The 22712-nt window shown below is 41.8% G+C and overlaps 1 long non-coding RNA gene across 1 annotated transcript in view; it reads right to left on the bottom strand.

Annotated features, from left to right (window-relative positions):
- Window positions 1-1090: 1090 nt before the first annotated feature.
- LOC127493243 (uncharacterized) overlaps window positions 1091-22712 on the bottom strand; it is a 129141-nt gene continuing 107519 nt past the window's right edge. The window contains exons 2-3 of the long non-coding RNA XR_007923361.2: window positions 5729-5762; window positions 1091-3097 (exon numbers count right to left, since the gene is read on the bottom strand). This is a non-coding gene — a long non-coding RNA (uncharacterized lncRNA). The remainder of the gene's footprint in view (window positions 3098-5728; window positions 5763-22712) is intronic.

Here is a 22712-nt window from a genome sequence, read left to right as displayed (position 1 = left end):
GATCAGCTACAAAATAATGGGACCCAGTGCAAAATGAAAGTGTGAGGTTTCTTGTTCAAAATTTATTAAGGATTTCAAGACAATGGTGACAGAGTATTAAGCCAAGGACAAAACTTTTGTGAAGACCAGGCAGTGTGTGGCTACACAGATCCCAGGCCCATGAAGTTAGCCCTGGTCGATGACATGCCTAGGCTCAGAAAGTAAGGAAGGGCCAGAGCTGGAAGTCAAATCGTTCTTGCAGCAGGTGGGAAAGCATGGCAGTTATGGGGATTCCTGCAGCCTTGATCTTTGAGCACCACAAGAATGCAATGCTTTGATGTCACATGACTGTGACATAAATGTTTGTTGTTTTAAGCCACTGAAATGTTGGGGGTGTTCATTACTGAAGCACAGCCAGCCCCATGCTGACTCACACAGTAAGGCTCAGAAAACCTCCACAACACTAAGATTGCAGAGGTAAGTCCTTAGGCTCAACATGCAAACCCATGCTCTTTCCTCAACATCCATGTTTTCCCACTGCAGGTCACACCCCGTTAGGGGTTCTTGAAGCTGCTGCATTTAGTCATCCACTGATTTTTTGAAAATAAAAATAATGTAACTGTAGCCAGCATTATGGCACAGTGGGTAAAGCCACTGCCTACAGCACCAGCATCCCTTATGGTCTCTGATTCAAGTTTCACCTGCTCCATTTCTGATCTAGCTCCCTGCTAATTGCCTTGGAAAAGTTGTGGAAGGTGGACCAAAGTGTTTGGGCTCCTGCCACCCATGTGAGAGACCCAGAAGAAACTTCGGGTTCCTGGCTTTGGCCTGGTCTAGCCCTGGCCAATGTCACCATTTGGCAGAGTGAACTGGCAAATGGAAACTCACTATCTCACATTCTCTGTGTAACTCTGCCTTTCAGATAAATAAATATTTAAAAATTATATGAAATAAGTAAAAATAATTTAACAAATAAAATACATGAAATATTCATTAATGTTATTTATTATATTTTTCATAAAATTGTTCTCAGTGCATACATGTGTTTGAGTCACAATATACGATGTACTTCTGAGTATGGGTCATTGTTAAAAAATGTTAAAAGCCACTGCTCTGCATCAGACTTTCAGCACAAGAAAGGAAAATAAGTCCACACACGTCACCCCAGTGGTTTGGATGTTCATAACTCCTTTTTAAATTAGCTAAACAGGAGGAAACTTGGATCCTTGTTGCCAACGTGGTTAATGCCCTGGATTTTTAGTTTCCCAGATAAGAGGCATTCCAGATTTTACCCAACATGAAGTTCTAACTTTATAATCTGCCCATTTCACTTCATTCATTTCTTACCTCCCACGCCCCAGCTCTTACTCTGCCTTAAAGAAGTATGAGGTCATCGCATCGGATACAGGGAACAAATCTTCATTGTATCTTCACACAAACTGACAAATTCTGGGGGCAGATGTGCCCACTGGGGCAATGACAAAAAAGTGAGTGAAAAGCCACTATGTCACCAGGCCTGACGCCAGCTCTCTTCCTTTCTTGGATCCCAAGACAAGCTGAGCCCCTCAGAGGTGAGTCATCGAGGAGTCCCAGGCTTTGTCCATGGAGGGAGACCCATTATTCAGGAAAATCTGTGGCTGCTTTGCTCTGCCAGAAGCCTGCTCCTTTCACCATGGAGACCAAACCCCACCACCCATGATTATAACAAAAAAGAACCAAAAATAACTTTTTTTTCCAATTGCTTTGTGAAAACTGCCAGATGTGAGCAGTAGTGACTGTGCGGCATGCACATTTGGGCTTTGTGTACGGATGTTTGCTCTCAATGTCTCCTATTACCCAGCAAATTGAGGCAGGAAGGACCATATCAACCAGTTCCATAAAGGCTAGACTTCCACCCCACCTTTCTTCCACAGTGTTGACTTCTGGGACTTGGGAGATGTGAGGAACATCACCCACCACTTGTCTCTGTGCAGCAGCAGCCCTCCCCTGGTGTAGCTGCATCAAGCTAGTGGACTTCCAATTCCAGAATCTTTTGAGTATCTCCATTTCTCCCTGCATTTCTAGATCACTCTCACCTCTGACAAGGACAGCTCCATAACCTCCTCGTGGTCTCCAAATCTGATGAGCCACTTTCTTCCTTGAAATCCTGCAGAACCTTAATGGCTCTCTCCAGGGTAAAGACCACGTCTTAACAAGACCAGGAAGGCTCTAAGGGGTAGGGATGGGTTGGGAGTCTCTTCCTTCCTACTCTCAGGGGTCATCTCAGGCTATTCTCCTTGCCCTCTCTAGCTCACACTGTCCTTCCTGAAGTTTCTGGAATGTAGCAAGTTCTTACCAGCCTCAGGGCCTTTGCTTCTGCTGTTCTTGCTGAACACAATGTTTGTTCTTTCAGTGCTCCATACTGTTAAAACATTGTCTCCAGCCCATTCTCAACCGCAACATCACCTTCTCCAAACATTCCATAACTGCCCAAAAAAACAAGTTTTTCTATATTCTCTCTTATCATCTTACCCATCTCAGTTTTGATCCCTCTTATGATATACACAATATAGTATGATGTTTTACATCTCCCTCCCCAACTATGTCCATGCCAGAGTGGGACCTGATGCACAGTAAATAAATACTTGCTGAATAAATGGTAAAGACTTTTCTGAGATTTAAATCTTGCAAAAGATTTCTTTGGCTCAAGAACTACTATTTTCCAGAGAGTAAATGACAACCTATTTCTCCTTTTTTTCTTTGGCTCCTGGGAAACACAGCCACAGAGGAAGCTCAAATATATCAATCTCGTGAGTACATGGGATTTGCATATTTGTATTTTCTGTTTTCCTTTCTTGTAATTTTCTACATTCAGTTGCATTTTCCCAGGGCAGGTTTGGTCATCTTCATATGATACCTCTACAGAATACGAAATCATCCTGTCACAATTCTCAACAGCAAGTCACACTGAATTCTCTGAGAAAAGAGATGACAAGTGTTTATCTCTAAGTTGTCCGAAGACCTCTCCTACCGAGGTGTGGTAAGGACTGGAGCAGCTTCCACAACAGTCAAAGACCTGGGGCACATGTGGGTGCCACAGGACTTCAGCAAGACACTCTTCAAGCCTCAGATTCATTGCCTGTGAATGAGAGGAATTCTGCTGTGCATAACACATAAGGCTGCTGGAACATTATGTGACAGTGCTTTGTAGGTTGAAAAGCACACACTTAACAATATATGACCATGATCAAGGAGGCAAGCTTTGATCAGATCACGTTTCATTTGTGTGGACTGGCTCATGGTCAGATTATCTAGTGAGTAAAGTTTTCCATCTTTGGACTCCCCTCTCAGTTCTTACTCACAAAGCTTCTTAATGCTATCAGGCTCAAAGGCCTCTGTTGGGGCACATCTGACAATGAGTCAGATACCTTCCTTCTGCTTCTTATTGTCCTCCACCAAAAACTCCCAGTGCTATGAACATTTTCTCCAAAGCCCCAAACTCTGAAGTTCTCTGAAGTTCAGCCACTGATAAATTCACCTGGTAAACTAATTAAAGCTAAAGATGATGAACAACATAGAGAAAAAGATAATTGAACAATTAATCAAAGCATTAATTTGATTGATGAAGGCTATGCTGTAGAAGGCCCAAAGAAAGGGTACCTTGGAGTACCAAGATTCCCATAGGCAGGGGATTGATGTTGAGCCCAGTAGAGCCACAGGAGTTATTGAAAAGGAAGAGAAGAAGGAAAAACAGCCTGTGAGTGAGAGAGCAGAGCATATACTGAAAATTGAAGGATGGGTGTTCACTTTGCTGTGGATTTCTATCTGCTAGCCCTGGAATGACAGGGAAATCTGGAACTTGGACATCCCCAGAGATATTGCAGGATGACAACACTCCACAAGGAGGCCACTGAAAGTGCCCTAGTGTCTCGGTTCTTTTGGCTTCTATAGCAAAAATGCCATAGACTGGGTGGGTGGTTTTAAAAACAAACCTTTATTTCTCACCCTTTGGAAGCTGGGAAGTCCAAGATCAAGGACTCCAAGTGTCTAGGTGTCTAGTGAAGACTCACTTCCTAGTCCATAGGTGGCCATTTGCTCTCTGTATCTTCACACTGAGAAAGCAGAGAACTAAATCCTCTTATGACTCTTCTAAAGGCACTAATCACATTCATTAGGACTCTACCCACACCTAATTAGGATTAGACCTTATATGATCAAAATTACTTCCTATAGGCCCCAATTGTTAATGCCTTCATATTAGGGCTTCATCCTATAAGATGGGATGAGGGTCACAAACATACTCCATAACACTGAGTCACGGAGCTGCCTCGCTGCAGAGGGAATCTTATCACATAGGAAGTATGACAGGACTTGCTGCAAGCATTGCTCTTCCAGAATCCTGTACTTGTTACTCATCTGCCATAAGAGTGACTGAAACACATCTCCCAAAAGATCACCAGCCTGGAGCAGGTAAATCCAGCCAAAAAGACAGATGATCATTCTTTCCTATAAGTCTGTGTCAATCACATTCTGGCATTTGATATGCACCAGGCAATGTGTTACGGGAAAAATAACAAAGAAGAAAGACCAAGCATTTCATTGCAAAGCGTGTCTATCTAGCAAAGGCAACAGTGGGGTAAACTGCTGTTGATGAAGCAGTGAGTAGGGAAGAATTACACAGTAAGCACCAATCTGGGCACCAGAGAAGGATCCCCAGAGAATGGGCACCTGGACAGGCTCCTGTTGAATTTACAGTAGTTCCACATCACCAAGCATTGGATGACTATTGTATTATCCACATCAGCTCCTTTTTCTCTTCCAGGGCCTTCTTGGAAGATATTTTGAACACATGAGCTAGGAATCATTGCCTGTGACCCTGGGAGCACCTGGGATCCACAGCACCCATGCAATATTAACACTCCCTGTCTCTTTTTCTTCTTAAATATTCAAATAAATCAAAAATTCCTACAGCCTAAGATCTGGTCACCTATTTTTCTTTATCTCTCACAGCATTAGGAATATCCAGAGTGCTCTACAAATAGTCTTTATCTGAAGTTAATTGGTTTGCTTAGGCACTGACCTCCAAAATTTTATCAGGGAAATATTTAACAGGTTCACCTGGTTTTTATCTTTCAGTAGAAAGTCCAATCAATAGGCTTTGGTATCAATCATTGGTTTAAATTTCAGCTCTGGGGGCCATCAGTGTGGTGTAATAAGCTAAGCCTCCTCCTGTGGCTCCCATCTGGACACCGGTTCAAGTCCCAGCTGCTCCACTTCTGATCCAGCTCTCTGCTATGGCCTGGGGAAGAAGATGGCCCAAGTGCTTGGGCCCCTACACCTGCGTGGGAGACCCAGAGGAAGCTCCTGGCTCCTAGCTTCAGATTGGCCAAGCTCTGGCTGTCGCATCCATTTGGGGAGTGAGCCAGCAAACGGAAGACCTTTTTCTCTGTCTCTCCCTCTCTTTGTAACTCTACCTCTCAAATAAATAAATAAATAAAAATCTAAAAAATTCAGCCCTGCCACTCACACCCATATGACTTTGGGCAAGTTACTTGAACCCTCTAAGTCATAATTTTTTCACATTCAACCTCAGGATAATATTTTCTTCTCTTGTGAGAACTGAACATGAAAACTCAACCAGAGGATATGGAAGATGGCATGTTCTCAGCAAGTATTTATTCCTAATAATAACAGTAGCAGGATAATCCCACCAAGCATATCGAGAAGTTGTTTAAAGTATGTTACATGCATTCTACCTTTTAATACTCACATTGGCTCCATAAGACTGGACCAATCACCAGCCCCTGTAATAGGAAAGAAAATGAAAGTTCAGAGAGTTTGAGTAATGCACCCAGTATCCTGCACTGGTCTTAATAGAACTGGACTCCAAGCACGATTCTCTCTCATGTCAGAGCCCAAGTTCTAATCAGAGCCTCATTCTCTCACATGTGGTCTCCAGCTTTCCCATGGCGAGCGTCACTGAGATCATGAATAGTTCTGTGATTTACTCAAGGTTGCACCACAGATCACTGTCCATTGTGCCACACTGAGACATGCATTCTGTTAAGAGTCTCCTCACCCATTAAGCAACAGGGAAAAACAGCTCCACTCATTTTTGTAACTGGAAATGCTGTGTAATGATAACACATGGAAAATTCCAACAATGCCTGACACCAGTATTTCTCGGCTGACATTATTTTCATTAAGACCCGCAATGGAAGAAGAGCAACAAAATCCCAGCAAGTCCCATCACTCCTCCCTGAAAGTTCAGAGATATCAGAAAATTCACTTGGGCTTTGCAGTTGGCCTCGGAATAAAGTGCTGCGTGATCTGGTTCTTGTCCTCACTCTGTCAAAGTACATAGTTTGCAGGTCATATCCATTAGAGCAGATGGACTCTGTCACTGCCCCCTAAGACTAATGCCAGTCTGGACCAGCTGTCAGAGTAAAAGAGTCTCAAAACTAAAGACTGGTTGACCACATGATGTGAATGAAGAGGGCTATACAATATTATCACTAAAATGGACTGAAGCTTCCCAATGTGACAGTCTCTTGATGAAGGAATTTATATTCATTCTCTCATTTACCAATCAATACTCCCATATACAAAATAAGAGATACATTTTTACATATGAAGACAAGGAGCTCTAAAAAATTGTCCAATAATTCTAAGAGTAATATGAACACTTTAGCCAATGATTCCAATTCTCTATCTTCTCAGCACATTGTATTCATTTGCTAATGTGTATAATACTCTTCTTCCCTCTTTCTAGATTTATCCTGGGAAAGTAGGAGTTGAATGAAACAAGCAGACATATTTTTGGAAAATCATTTTAGAAACTATGGCAGATACTTATACATATTTAGAGTTAGTCCTTATAAGACTAGATAATGTCATCTCCTTTGCTCAGATAAGGACAATGACTCTCCATAGGAGTAACTGACTTCCCCAAGGACCTATCTTATAACTGAGAGTATCCAGGGGTCTTGGACCCTATGCTCATGTCTTTCTACCACCCAAAAGAGTAAAATAAAAATAAGGTTAAAAGGAAGCTAAATCAGGAATTAGAGTGATTCACTGACGGGATGATATGTTCTACAAAAATGTGGCAATATATTTTGAAAAACAGATCTCTCTGTCAAAAGGTGACACCAGAAAAAAATTAAGAATATGGCCAAAAGTAAAGATTAGAAAAAATGCTGATCTTCCTGAAGCTCCAGATTGATTTAGGTGATAAATAGGTTTATTTAAACTGGGTTTATTTGAACTGAATTTTTGATCCATTGTTTGACATTTCATCACTCATATTTATTGCTTCTTTTTTTTTATTTGACAGGTAGAGTTATAGACAGTGAGAGAGAGAGAGACAGAGAGAAAGATCTTCCTTCCATTGGTTCACTACCCAAATGGCTGCCACGGCCGGCGCTACACTGATCTGAAGCCAGGAGTCAGGTGCTTCTTCCTGGTCTCCCATGCAGGTGCAGGGCCCAAGCACTTGGGCCATCATCCACTGCCCTCCCGGGCCACAGCAGAGAGCTGGACTGGAAGAGGAGCAACGGGGACCAGAACCTGGCACCCACATGGGATGCCAGCACCTCAGGCGGAGGATTAACCAAGTGAGCCATAGCACCAGCCCCTCATATTTATTGCTTCTTTGCTTAGTATGATGCACCATCTCAGGCCTGAAGACATGAGCATCTTATGGATACAATGCCTGACCCCAAGTCTGAACTCAAGTACTGCTTATGGAAGAAAGTAGATAAAAAGAAAGGAAATTAGATCAGTAATTTCAAAGAATGCAAATTCTATTATCAACCTGAACATGAAACAGACAACACTATCACATTTGATGTGAGCAATGGGGAAGAAAGGATAAATGTCATGCAAGGCTCCCCAGATGAACTGAAGAAACCGTTATGCTGAGATCTCAAACACACCATTGTTGAACTTAAGTGAGAAGTTTCAAGAACAAAGATGTTCTAGACATTCTAGATGTTCTCTAAGGGTATAAGGTGCTGGAATCTCTATTTTAGGACTCTGGGGTTGCATTATAGCTTGTGGGTTTATGTGAAAATGTTGGGATAGGAAAAAGTATGTTGAGAGATAAGCCTGGAGAATTTGGCAGGGGCTAGGTTCTAAAGAATCTGGACAGAGTCTAAAAATGTGGACTTCTCAGAAGGGCAGAGAGTCATGAAGGATTTTCAGCAGAATGCTTTTAGATTTGTCTGATATACATAAAATGAATTGGAACAATTTAGAGTTGGGGAGAGAGACAAGATAAGAAGATACTGCCATAATCCAGGTAGGACATATTGGCAATTTCAGTTTCAGAATACTCATGGTCCACATGATGATTGAAGATTGTTATTAACAGTCTGAAGCTTTAAATAGAGATTCTGATGCCAGAATTAGAGAAGGAACATACATAATTGTGTACATTTGTGAACTCAACTTTTTCCCAAATAGAACAATTACAATAGAAATTACCTTCAGGGGCCGGCACTGTGGCTTAACAGGAAAAGCCACCACCTAGAGTGCCGGCATCCCATATGAGCGCCGGTTCTTGTCCTGGCTGCTCCACTTCCAATCCAGCTCTCTGCTATGGCCTGGGAAAGCAGTAGAAGATGGCCCAAGTCCTTGGGTCCCTGCACCCACATGGGAGACCCAGAGAAGCTCCTGGCTCCTGGTTTTGGATTGGCACAGCTCTGGCCATTGCAGCCATCTGGGGAGTGAACCAGCCGATGGAAGACATCTCTCTCTCTCTCTCTCTGCCTCTCCTTCTCTCTTTGTGTAACTCTTTCAAGTAAATAAATAAATCTTAAAATAAATTACCTTCAGCTATATAAATCTTACAAAAGATAATGTGTTCCTATTATCCAATGTCTGGTACCCAGTAAGTATTCAATAATGAAGGCTCTTATTAGATTCCCACAATAGTTATTTAAGGTAGCAGAAAGGCTATGATCAGCATCTATATTTTATAGAAGGGAAAGAGAAGTTGAAGAGAATCTGAAAGTTATAGATCCAGGAATGAAACCAAATTTTATGTTGTTCTTGCCAGGCATTCTATCTACCTCTATGTTGGAGGCTGAAGGTATAATTTTTGGTACAGACAAAAATCTGAGTTTGTGAGTATCTTAGGAACAATTGATATTAAAACTTATTTTGTAATAATGTTTTAATGGAGAATTTGAATGCAAGATACACAAAAAGCAAGCAGCAGACAGAAAGAAGACAAGGGAGCAGAAAAATCTAACTATTCAGGTCAAGCTGGGGCTTATCCTGGCTCTTTGTGTACTCAGTTCATATTTGAGCATGTTTATTCCCACTGATAACAAGTTAGGGTTCGGGTCAATGCCCCTATCCCCAGCTTACTCTCCCAATGGCCCCTACATAGGCAAAATCCCACACATGCAAGTAGTTCATCCTCATAACTGGCATGTGCTAAGCCAGTGCTGGCTGGCAGTAACGATTTCTCAGGTTTCTGGGTCATCAGCCTCTATATCCTGGGATAGATCCTGTTCAGACAGCATTAGGAAAGACACAGATAGTGTCTTCACTCTTCTAGCCACATCCTGCAAGGATGATCCTGGCTGTGCACTTAGGCCCCTATCCTCAGACTCCTTGTCTGGACTCAGTGGAGATGAAGACAGCCTTCGGTCTCTCCCAATCCATCATGGGCCCTCAGCTCAGCCCACAGCTCTCTGCACCAAGTGAGGTTAATGATTGGGCATTGAGAAAAGGGGAAACAGGGAAGGTAGACCAGAAGAAACAGAGAGCAATCAACTGGACCCAGCCCTGGCTCCATGTAGTAGACTTTATTACTCTCCCACCTGTACATCTTCACCCTTCAGTTCTGGCAGAGTTCTGTGACTTGTGTTGGCTAAGGAAGACAGAAGCAGAAGTGCTATCTGTCATTTCTCAGGAAAAGCTTCTGCAAGCCAATGCAGTTACTATGATCTCTGTTCCCTCTGCTCTCTGTTCTTTTGGTTTCAGATAGAGGTTGCGCATTCACTCAATCTGGATCGCAGGCTAAGATAGAAGTGAAATAGAACTATAGATCCAGAGATAAGCCACATGGCCAAACAGTATGACAAAGAAATCAATCTTGTGACTGTACATTGAGATTTAGGGATCATTTTTTTGCCTAAATATAACCTAAACTGTCCTAACTAGCTCACTTTTTATCTTTCTTCTCTAGCACTGGGGTGAACTACATGCTCCTTTTTTGGGTTTCCTCAGTCATCTTCCTATGTGTTGCTGCAGACTAACATGTTTCATAGCATACTATACCATGTATGTGTTTCATATATGTCCACTATCTTATAGGTTCCATGTTCCTTGATCTGTATCAATACAGTTTCTAACATGTACATCATAGTTAGAAAATGCTTGTTGAAATGAACTAAGTTGATTTATTTTGGCAATGAATGTTTTATGTTTTGACACTGTATTCTACACTTGGAGGAAATAAAGAAATATCAACACTGCCTTCATAAAGCTGTCAGGACAATAGGGGTGCTGTGGAAGATGCTGTCAGTTGGCCAACCTTACACACATCCCCAGTGACATTTTTCCTCATCTACATCCTCAGTGGAATCTGGAAAAGCAGCCAAGAATGGCCACATGATTTTGCTGCAGACAATAAAATGTAAGTGTAAAGTTGCTGTGTATTCTAGAAAATCTTTCATTTTTTTCTGAAACAAAAAAAGGGATTCAGTGTAGGTGGTACCATGCACCCCCTAGTCTTCTGGATGTGAATGTAAATAAGATACCCAGACTTGTGATGATCAACATGAGTTGATTACAGGAGAACAAAGGAAAATACAGATGCAAGCTTTGATGATGTTAAGGAAAGATTTTATAGGTAAAAGAGCCAGCTGCTCCGCTTCTGATCTAGCTCTCTGCTAATGTACCTGGGAAAGCAGTAGTTAACAGACTGAGTACTTGGGCCTGCCACACATGTGCAAGACCCAGATGGAGTTCCAGGATCCTCTTGGCCTGGCCCAGCCCTGGCCATTACCGCCATTTGTGGAATGAACCAGACAATGGAAGACTAAATCATTCTCTCAGTCTTGCTCTCACTCCTGCTCTCGCTCTAGCTCTATCTGTATATCTCACTATCTCTGCAGCTCTGCCTTTCAGTCAGTGTTTTCTTTCCTTCATGCTATTTGTTGAACTCTTTACATAATGTAGGGTTAACCATATGAGTATAAAGTGAACTGAAAATAAGAATGGGAATAAGAGAGGGAGGAGAAAGAAGGGTGGGGGCGTGAGTGGGAGGGAGTAGGGTGGGAAGAATCACTATGTTCCTAATTTTGTACATATGAAACAAATGAAATTTGTACACTTTAAATAATTTTTTAAAATCAAACAAATATTAAAAAACAAGAAAGGACAAAACCAAAGCCAAACAAGAAAAGCTTACAGTTCTTTTTCCCACACTTAGTCAGACTTTCTGTCACTGACAACCAGCACATCCACAGATGAGAGCAAGTAACATTTTCATTTCTGGATCACCAATCTTTGCCATCTTCCTTCATTGCCTAATTCCTACTGGCCCTCTCAGACTCAGCTCAGTCACAGTATCCCCCTTACACCTAGTTTATATGTCAAAGTACTAACTCAGGCCCCATTCTTCCTGGATTAATGAAATGAGTCATGTGAGTTTTCTATGAAGAACAAGTTGTATCAGTCCTATTTTTGTCCATATTTGGTGTATAAATTCTGTGCACATCTTTGATTTCTGTAGGTGTCCCAATTAATCCATTCTTTCTTGATTTCATCCATGTTGTTTTTTCCCTTTAAGAACTTGAGAATCTGCCAGGGGACTTCCTATAAACTTGGGCCAATCTGGCACATTATACCAGAATATCTCCCAGACTTATATCATACTCCATGTTGCTGGATATCTTCAGACCAAAGAGGGACCTATGGAGATGGGTTTTAACCTTTTGTACCTAATGGCAAACCCTAAATATTTCTCAAAAAATCATCTACCTCTAGTTCTTCCCTTTGGCATCAAATTTGTATCAAACAACCCCTTGTCTTGCTTCTACAGAGGCCGTTAATTACACTTTCCATCAATCCAGCATACCCTCTCCTCCCTATCAGTTGAGCAACCCCAAAAAGCTGTCAAATATTTCATTGTGTAAAATGGTCTTAGAGACCCACGACTTGGTATCAATCCTCTACCACAGCAAATACTAAACAAAGAAAGGAGTGATGCATCAAGAAGACATCTTCCTGGCCGGCACCATGGCTCACCTGGCTAATCCTCCACCTGCGGCGCCGGCACCCCGGGTTCTAGTCCCAATTGGGAGGCCGGGTACTAGTCCTGGTTGCTCCTCTTCCAGTCCAGCTCTCTGCTGTGGCTCGGGAGGGCAGTGGAGGATGGGCCAAGCACTTGGGTCCCTGCACCCACATGGGAGACTGGGAGGAAGCACCCAGCTTCTGGCTTCGGATCAGCACAGCGCCAGCTGTAGCAGCTATTAGAGGAGTGAACCAAGGGGAGGGGAAAGACTTTCCTCTCTGTCTCTCTATAACTCTCTCTCTTTCTCTCACTGTCTAACTCTGCCTATCAAAGAAAAAAATAAAAGACATCTTCCAGACCCATATATATGGAGTCCATGGCAAAACACAGGTCTAAAGGACAGTCTATGGACTCAAATAACTAGTGCTCAAGCACTGCCTCTCATCTACTAGCTGTGTGATCTTGGATAGCTTACATAAATGCATAATGCCTGAATTTCTCACCTAAAATGTGAGGATTATAATAATGTTATAGGTTAGAGTGAGGCCCAGTTAAGACAGCACATATAAAATGCTTAGCACCTTATCTTGCATATAGTAATTGCTCAACAAAGATTAGCTGACACTATCAATGTACACAGAGGTGAACTGATTAGTCTGTAGTGCCAAAGCTAGAAGTTGCTGTAAACTTTCTGACTGAAAAATTCATGCAAGTAGACAGTCAAGAAGAGGAGTCATGGAAGAGAAAAGCATAATGACAATGAAAATTAGATTGGTCAAAATAAAATACATTTCTGAGAGTCGGATTTGTGAATTCATAGGAAATGTCTCTGGCAGACAATCAAGTATCCCAATTTGGGGAAATAATCACGTTGCAAACTGGAAACAAAAATGACTAAAAGGAAATGAAGGTTAGCTCAGTGTCGTAGTTAAGAGCATTTCCTCATTGTGCTATGTTTTTCTCCTGGGATGAGCTCGGTTTAGGTCCCACGCAGAGAACTGCTGAACAGCTGCAATTCATTTTAAATTCCTGTTAAGGAAGTTGGATGCGAGGAGCTGGAAAAAGAATGCAAGGATGGGACACTGAGAGAGGCTGCATTCACCAACTGGGGGAGTGGGAGGAGGAGGCACGGAAATGAGGTAGATAGAGAGGTATCCAGGATTTCTAGGCTGAAATAAAAATTAGGAAGTGTTCAATGTGGTGAGCTGAATTGCTCCAAATATGCATTTCCTTGCTTCAACTTGGAACTGGTTAAGGTACATCATGGCTGGATGCATGGGTCTAGCTCCAGAAGTGGAACACGGCTCTCTCCAGTTAAACCTCTGAGTTTGAGTGATGCCTTCCTTTCTCTGGGCTCCAGTTACTACCACTAAAATGAGTGGAGTGTATAATACTATAAAGAAAAAAGTAACGATCACCATGGTTTTAAGGTGCCATTAAAGACACGTCTTCCTCCTTCCACTCACAAATTCAGAATCAGCTGCATGAGTTGAAATTAGGGCCAGAGTAAGCAAGGAAATCAAAATGTCAGCTTCATTTTAGAATGTTGATTGGAGAACATGGTCTATGGTTGTGAAATCCTGGGCTCTCTACCGCTGCACATGGAATCATATCGGAACACCTAGTCATGGGCTTCCCTGCCTAATTGCATGCTCTCTTCCCAATGACACTTTCAGGTAGACATTTTTTTGAACAACATGATGGAAACAAGATCCCTCTGCAGGCAGGCAGACACAAAGAAGTTGGAGGAACAAGCTAATCAGTGGTTCTAAAACCCAAGTGGGCACAAGAAACACGTGGTAGGTTTGTGAACGCACACGATGCGGCCTATCCCCAGATTTTCGGATTCAGTAAGCTTGGGTGGGGTCTGAGAACCTGCCTTTCTAACAAGTTTTATGGTAGTATTGAGGCTGGGGCCAGACTGAATCACTGTGGTAAACTAAATATGCTCAGCAACTTCTCCCAGACTCCCCAAGCTAATTAAGCCACTTCTCCCATGCTGGGAGCCAGAAGATAAGGGGGAGATCCAGCATCTCCATGGACTCTGGTTGGTGCACCTTCAATTAAAGGATAAGTGCATCTCCAAACCTTGACTGTTAACTTTTTAACAGGAGTAAGTGATGCAGAACCAAAAAACTTATTGACAAAGCTGAAAAATGCAATGCTATTATAGATGTGCTTTATTATCTTAATCATAAGAATTGATTCATTATAATACTAGTGTAACTCCTAAGAATATTTATACTACTCTTCCAATTAAAAACGAAATTTGCCTATTTTCAATGTACTAGTCTACAACAAAATGGTATATAAACAGGTAGACTAGGAAGGTAACTCTTCCAACTTCTAATTTTGAAAGTACAGCATTGTTGAATTAGATAGCGCCCTAGATCTCACACATGCACTCCTGATTTAAACAATTTGCAGTATTCATTAGGAAACATTAAGAGGCTTATTATCTCAGGTATGCTGTGTGCTGGCAAAAGTCATCTCATTAGGAGTTACAAATCAGGATTACATTCTACCTTGTCTAAATTTTTTTAATCAACAACTTTGGCCATGTCACATTCCCTCTCTAACATTTTTTCTTCAACTGTCAAAATCACAGATGATAATACCTATAGACAATAAAAGGTCTCTGCACCTTTTTACCTTTCTTTGTATAGCCTTAAGCACTTTCTATTTTTGTAGTCATAAATTCACTTGATTCCTGTTGAGAGCTTTTAAAATCAAGCAACTCTTCTCACCCAGTAAAGCAGGAAAAATATCATGGATGCTGAGAGAGGTGGAATGCTAGTGAAATGCTGGCTGCTGACTGGGGTTCTTTTCAGCCTAAATTCATTTGATTAAAGGAGAAGATAAGAGTTTCACCTCCAGGTCTGGAGAAGAGCTCTTTATGCTAAACAGGCAGCTGGGAGGAGTTTGAACATCTTTATCAAGTCAGTGTGTGTCATCATCAAACTTTCAAGTGGAATAATTTCCATCGGACAATTACCAGGAAAGCATGGTTTCTCTGCCTCTTAAGGAAGTATCTGGTACGAGGATTTGAAAACAGGTGAAGAGGTAAATGCAACTGGAATAGAAATAAGAAGTTGCATCAAAGGTCACTTTGAACTTGTTAATCAGATGAGAGGGGGAATTGTCTGAGGCTGGTCATTCCAGGCCCACAGACAGGAACCAGCTATTGAGTCTAGATAGAGTAGAGGGCTTCAGAAGCTATTAGAGGCAAAGTCCAGACCCCTAAGAGAGGAGGGTGGCATGAGGGGAATGGACTTCGAGAAAGAAGAGTACAAAGACACAACCCACGGGAAGGCAAAAATGTAAGGGACAGAGTAGAAGAAATAGCCAGAGTAGTCCAAGCAGAAGAACAGCGCAAAGATGTCACAGGAGACATGTCGTGTTTCAGCCAGGACCGATTCACATTATGCATTTCAGTGAGGAGGTCTGGCAAAATATGAACCAGAAAGATGGTCATGAAGTTTAGTAATATGAAGACTAGGTTGACCTCAGTGGGAACAGACTGAGGCAAAGGGAGATAGATGGAGCAGATTGAGTAGAATGAATACACAGATGAAGGAGATGAGAAGAGGCTGTGGATGTAGACTCAGCATGGATACATTTAACAGAGCCTGACACTCTGTGGGATCAGAAATATGGAGATAAAGAAGAGATAGAGAACAAAGGAAAAATGAAGGAATCTGTGCTCCCTGGTGAGAAGAAAATGCTGTTTAGGGCATGACAGAAGGATGAGGAGGCTAAGGTTTCTCTGGTATTCTTTTAGGGAAATTGATCAATATGTACTATTTGAAGATACTATATCCATGAATTAAATAACAAGCTGGAAGAAGCAACAAAGAGCAAAGTCTTTCCTCCCTCTGGACAGATTCTTTGCATCTCTGGCACACTTTCTATTCAGTCTAAATATTTATGGAGACAACTTTACTTGGCACAGCACCATCTCCCTGAAGGGAAATATTAGTAACATGACAAGGAACCAGAGAGAGACATGATAATATAGGATGGATGGTGGAGTGGGCAGGAGTGCTGGAACTTAAGTTCTGGCCACTGCATTCTCCAGGGAGATTCTTTGATGCAATCTTGCCTTATGGGCAGAAACACATTAATTGTGCTCCATGACAATATCTCAAGATGTACAGTCAGAATGATTCAGTTATTATTAGCTTTTTCTTTTACTATGCATTGGTGTCATGCATTATCAGTGATGCTCACCAGGAATGAAAGGATTGGAAATTCCTCTACATCTGACTGCCTTCTATTCACCTGTAACCTACACCACATGCAATCTGACCATTTTCTTCATCTCCTTCTCCATTTCTTCCTGCAGAAACCTTCAATAATCCTACTCTACCAATACTGGCTTTCTCTTTTGTTCTTTTTTTCATTCATATGAAAAGCAGAAATACAAAGAGAGACAGACAGAGATCTCCTATCCACTCATTCATTTCTCAAGTGCTTTCAATGGCTGGAACTACACCAGGCCAATGCCAGGAGCTGGAAACTCAATCCAGGTGTCCCACAAACATGACAGGGACAAAACCACTTAACCCACTGTCTGAATCATCAGGGAGCTGAAATTGGGAACAGAACCAGGACTTGAACTCAGGCGTTCCCATATGGAATGAAGGCATCCCAAGTGGAGTCTTAACCACTTAAACTAAATGTCTGTCCCCACGCTTTATTCAAATTCACCAAGATAGTTCCTGTCTCAAGAGATTGGCTCTAATATTTTCCTTGCCTGAGGAGCATTTCTCATACATATTTGCAAGAATCTGCTCTGTCATTTCCCTTAGTTCTATGACCCAAAGACTTCTCCTTAGATGGACATTTAGTCTAGCAGCTGAAATGCTGGTTAGAATGCCCAGATTCCACATCAGAGGACCTGGGTTTGACACCTGGCTCCTGACTCCAGCTTCCTGCTGATGCACACTGACAAGCAGCAATAACATCCCAAGTAGCTGGGTTCCTGTCACCCACATGAGATACCTGGACTGAGTTCCTGGTTCCCACTTTCAGCTCCAGCTGGGGGCCAATATGGGCATTTGGGGAGTGAGTTAATGCATAGGAGTACCCGCCACACCCACACACACATGCACACTTCTCCAAAGTGTGCATTAATTTTTAACAAAATACATCCCTTTGAAGAAGCTTTTCCTGGATACCTTTTTAAAAATAAAACCTCAAACCCATATTATTCTCTAAACCTTTGCCTTGCTATAGTTTTCTTCACTATTGCTTCTTTGAATAATGTTTTGTTTAATAATAGATATTACATACCTCTAGATAGAGAAATAGTCGTACTTTCTTATTCTTGGATTTTTTTAATATCTGGAAGATCATCTGACACCAAAAAGGTGCCCACTAAATGTTTGTTGAATAGATGAAATCATAAAATTAGCTTAATTAATCCTCCAAGAAGACTCCTTTACTTTCCCAAACAGAGGTAGGTGCCTTTATTTCAGTTTCCATACTGCCCAGGTGTATAATATATTTCCTAGCGCATTAAAATAAGCTGTTCTCATGTCTGATCTCCAACGTCTTGGTAAATTCTTGAAGCTAACTAACTGTGACTGATTTATCTTATCACCTCTAATGTTTCACATACCATTGTCTACTGATCTGAAGGAGAAAGCCTTTACCTACCAAATACTGATAACCACCAGCCAGAAGAGCAGCAAGGGGGCCAAAGGTGAACTCTTAGGCTTTAGCTGTCACTTCCTGGGAGGACAGATGGCACTGCCATAAATTACATTATCTTTAATCAACCAGCAAACTATGTTGAGTATTCATTTGGCACAAGGGGCCTGGTCAGAGGTAGAGTTCTAAATAGAAGGTCAACCAAACTGTATTTGGGCCCTGGCCTTTGAGTCAGAACAATGTCTTCCCTTCTCTGGGCCCATTCTCAACTGTACAGAGAGATTAGACCATGGGATGCTCAGAGGCCTTTCCAACTCTGATATTCCAGGATTCTACTACCTAGCACAGCAGATGAGACAATGGACACAGAAAAGTATGCGCAATGCATAGAGCTCCTCTCAGAATGACAGGATTTGGAATCAGACACACTTGAGTTTAAACTCAGACTCCGGAACTTACAAACTTCATCAAGTTAGGAAATTCCTTCATCCATCTAAGCCTCCATAAAATGGAAACAGTAACTCCTAGCTACACATTTAGCAGCTTGCCCTTTACTTCTTCCCCATATATCTCATGGCTGGCCTTCCTGAAGCCACGCTGACTCGAGAACCAGAAGGCTCCTTTGTATAAACACTATCCTAGCAGTTTGATATCTCCAGTGTTGTTTACAGCTTCAGCTGACTTCAGCACAGGAATAGATAGCCTCCCTTGCAAGGCTGAAGTTTTCTAGTACTCCCCTCTTGAGCCTCAAAGCAGGCTCTATTTGCATTACCCAGAGGTTTCTTGAGCCAATTTTCTTGCTAGAATTCCATGGTGAACGTTCTTACAGATGACTTACCGCCTGTCACAACATTCTGTCGCTCCCTTTCCAGAAAGAATTCCTACAGAATGAGGTCAGTTGCTTACTAACCGTGACTTCCATTTTTTTTCACCCCTTTTGGTCTTGCTGTTCAGATGCTGAGCAACTGCTTCTGGTTATGTTGATGGGTCATTTCCAACAGCTGTGGGAGCAAAATGTTCCAGCAGTCCAAAACAGAGCCCAGAGGATCCACAAGATAAAACGCAGACTCCAAATCCAAGCAAAGAGCCAGGGAAATTTCAAGTTAGCAGATTCAATAACCATGAAGGGAAGTTAATGAGAAGTTCTTAGATATGTTTCTAGATGGTTTGGAAATGGATAATGTGCAAAGATGCCCTCCCATAAACATTTTTTAATTCCACAATGGCCCCATAATGCCAGGAATGATGCTCCTTCTCATTAGGTTCCCAAAATGTTAGAGGCCTTAACAGGAATGAGTAAGTACACTATAGAGCACATAAAATTCCTATTGGCCAAGGTGTCAGCAGCTTCCTCTCTCAGGCCATGTGGAAACACAAGCCAGAATCCTCCAAGTGAACACCTCTCACCATGTGCCTCCAAAAGACCACAGGTGTTGCAGGTAATCTCAGAATGGCACATAGGCAGTGCTTGCAGTCATGGTCTTACACTGCTGAATGATAAATGAATTTTGCTAAATAAACCACTTTATCTTTCATTTCATGTAGTTCATGCTTGATACATGATGGTTGCGGAAGTAAGAGTTTACAGATTGAGCTAACAACTCTTGGTCAACCCATCTCCAATAGGTAATAATTTCCCTGTGATTTCTTACCAAAATAACAATTCAGAAACATCAGTTGAAGATATAACTTCATTCAACCTTCTACTCAGTCATTCAACAGAGCTGCCTAGAGACCTCAGGAGATTACAGGCTCCTACGCTGTGTTACCTAAATTTCAAACCCAGCCTCTTGAGTAAGTTCCTTAACCTCTCTGATGCTCAGTTTCTTATACCACAAAATTTCAAAGAAAAGAGGACCTAGAATTATTGGGAGAATTAGGAGTCAATATACATAAAGTAGTGACTGACATTGAATAGGATCTAAATACATGTTAGCTATTATGTCTGGTAGTTGTAGTAGTATTATAGAAATTACAGGGGTTGGCATTGTGTTATAGTGAGTAAAGTCATTGCCTATTATCACCAAACCATATGGGTGCTGGTTCATGTCCCAGCTGCTCCACTTCCGATCCAGCTCCCTGCTAATGGACTGAGAAATGCAATGGAAGATGACCCAAGTACTTGGGCCCCTGCCACCCGGGTGGGAGACTCAGGTAAAGTTCCTGGCTCCTGGCTCCTGGCTTTGGCCTGACCCAGCCCTGGCCCTTTCAGCCATCTGGGGAGAAAGCAAGTAGATGGAAGATCGATCGATCTCCCTCCCTCCCTCCCTCCCTCCCTCTCTCTCTCTCTCCCTCCCTTTCTCTTTCAAATAAATAAATTTTTTACAAGAAGTAATGTATGATAAATATACCAACATTATGATTGTAAGCACTATTTCTTCCAGTAGCATAGGAATAATAGTATGACAGTAATAATAGTATAATCATATGGTAGTAGTGGTAGTAGTGTAGTAGTTGTAGCATATTATAAGCAATAATGTAACAGCTTAGTGATAATAGTACTGGTTGTAATATAGTAATACAGTAGTAATAGTACTAGATGTATCGAACTGGTATAACACTAGAAATAGTATATAGTAGTATAATAGAAAAAGTAATAATATTGAATTATGGTAATGATGACCACATTTGCCAGGCATCAGCCATGAGTCCCTCGTTCTCAAGAAGCTTCTAGTGTTCCCAAATTCCTTAGATGTCTTAGATGAAAACAGGCTTCTGAGATCATCTAGTATGTGCCCCACAGTATGCAGAAGAGGAAACTAAGGTACAGAAAAGTCACATGTTGAGGTCAGCACTGTGGCATAGCAGGTTAAGCCTCTACCTGCAATGCCAGCATCCCCTATGGGCTCCAGTTCAAGTCCTGGCTGCTCCACTTCTGATCCAGCAAGGAAAGCAGCAGACAAGAAAATGGTCTGAGTGCTTGGACCCCTACACTCTTGTGGGAGATCTGGAAGAAGCTCATGGCTTCCGCCAGACTCAGCTCCAGCCATTGTCACTGTTTGGGGAGTGAACCAGAAGATGAAAAGATCAAATAAATAAGTCTTTTAACAATAAAAAGGAAAGAAAAGTCATGTAATTGGACAAGGCCACTTAAAGAGTTAAGTCAGTTTGTCCTCAAGTTCTAGTTCCCTTATTCTCCTTCTAATGTTCTTTCCATTGGGCATCGGGCCATAGGACCATTTTTAATCCACTTACAAATCTCCTCTCCCATTTATCCACTCACACCCACCCAAATATTCTCTCCTCCAAACACATGAGGAAGCCAAAGCCTCTCAAACATGTATTCTCTGTTGCTTTTTTTTTTTTATCTTTTATTTAATGAATATAAATTTCCAAAGTACGACTCATGGGTTACAATGGCTTCCCCCCCCATACCGTCCCTCCCACCAACAACCCTCCCCTTTCCCACTCCCTCTCCCCTTCCATTCACATCAAGATTCATTTTCGATTATCTTAATATACAGAAGATCAGCTTAGTATACCTTAAGTAAGTATTTCATCTCTGTTGCTTTTATGCTTTGGCATTTACGATTCTCTCTACCATAGACACTTTACCTCTTTGCTTACCTTCAGGACCCTTATTCATTCAGTTTTTGAACTAATTTTCTCTTTAAAATGCACTATAGGTAACTCTTTATCCTGGATCCCAGGACATCTTAAAGTATTCCTTTTCTTTTCTTTTCTGCATTTTATTAAATAGTGCTGGAATGTATTTTTGAGAAGCAGGCATTATTTAAGCTCTTTGCAAACATCTATTGATTTAATCCCCATAAGAATCCCTACGAGGTTCTTAGAATTCATTTATTCTGTCCATATTCAATACCACTTCCCAAGAATAATTATCAAGTGCTCACTGTGTGCTATGCACTTGGAACATATTTAGGGATATTTTAATTCAAGAAGCAAAGAGAGAGAGTAAGAGAAAGATAGAGATTTCTCATCTACCAATCCACTCCCCCAAATGCCTGCAACAACTGAGGCTGTACTGGGTTGAATCCAGGAGCCATGAATTCAATGCTGGTCTCCCACATGGGTGGCTAGAATCCAACCACTTGAGCCATGATCTGCTGCCTCCTAGAGTGCACATTGGCAGGAAACTGAAACTGAAGCTGGAGCCAAGATGCAAATAGAGGTACTCTGATATAGGATACAGGCATCTTAACCAATGTCTTAAGGCCAAACACCCGCCCTAGGCATATTTTATGAACGCTATTATTTTATCATTGTCCTCAAGAAGCTTGCAATGTAGTAAGAGAAGGAGACAAGGAAGTAGCTGATCACAGTGCAATGTAAGTGTTATACGATAGGAGGAGGAATGAGAACACATGTAAGGTCTCAAGCCCAATATGAGATGGGTATCAGGAAGACTTCCAGGAGGATATGACATCTAGAATTGTACTGAAAGAACAAGTTTGTCAGAAGGAGAGAGAGTAGACAAGTGTTCTGGGGCGAAAAAGTACGTGGATCAAAGTATTGAAGGAGAACATAGATGGGAAAACCTGGGGGCTAGGATGGGAGAATAGTAGTGCCAGGACAGAAGAGCCATCAAAGAAGGGTTCCAGAGGTAGGAGGGGTCAGGCCATGTGACTCCCATGACTGGTGCAATAGACCACATGCCCCTGCAGGATGAGATCCTATCAGAGCTATTACCATGTGCTCTGGATCCAGCACAATGTCCAGCACAAATACTGAGGTATTTGTCAAATGATTATATAGATGAACAAGAAATAATGAGCAAAATGTTTCAGAGAATCAATCTCTCAGTCCCTCTCTCTCTCTTCCTTCCCCTTGTCTGTCTTCTTTCCTTCCTTCCTTATTTCTCTCCCTCCCTCCCTCCCTCTCTCTC

This window comes from Oryctolagus cuniculus, chromosome 1 (genome assembly GCF_964237555.1).
Source record: "Oryctolagus cuniculus chromosome 1, mOryCun1.1, whole genome shotgun sequence".
NCBI lineage: Eukaryota > Metazoa > Chordata > Mammalia > Lagomorpha > Leporidae > Oryctolagus > Oryctolagus cuniculus.
This window is presented reverse-complemented; position numbering and strand designations above follow the sequence as displayed.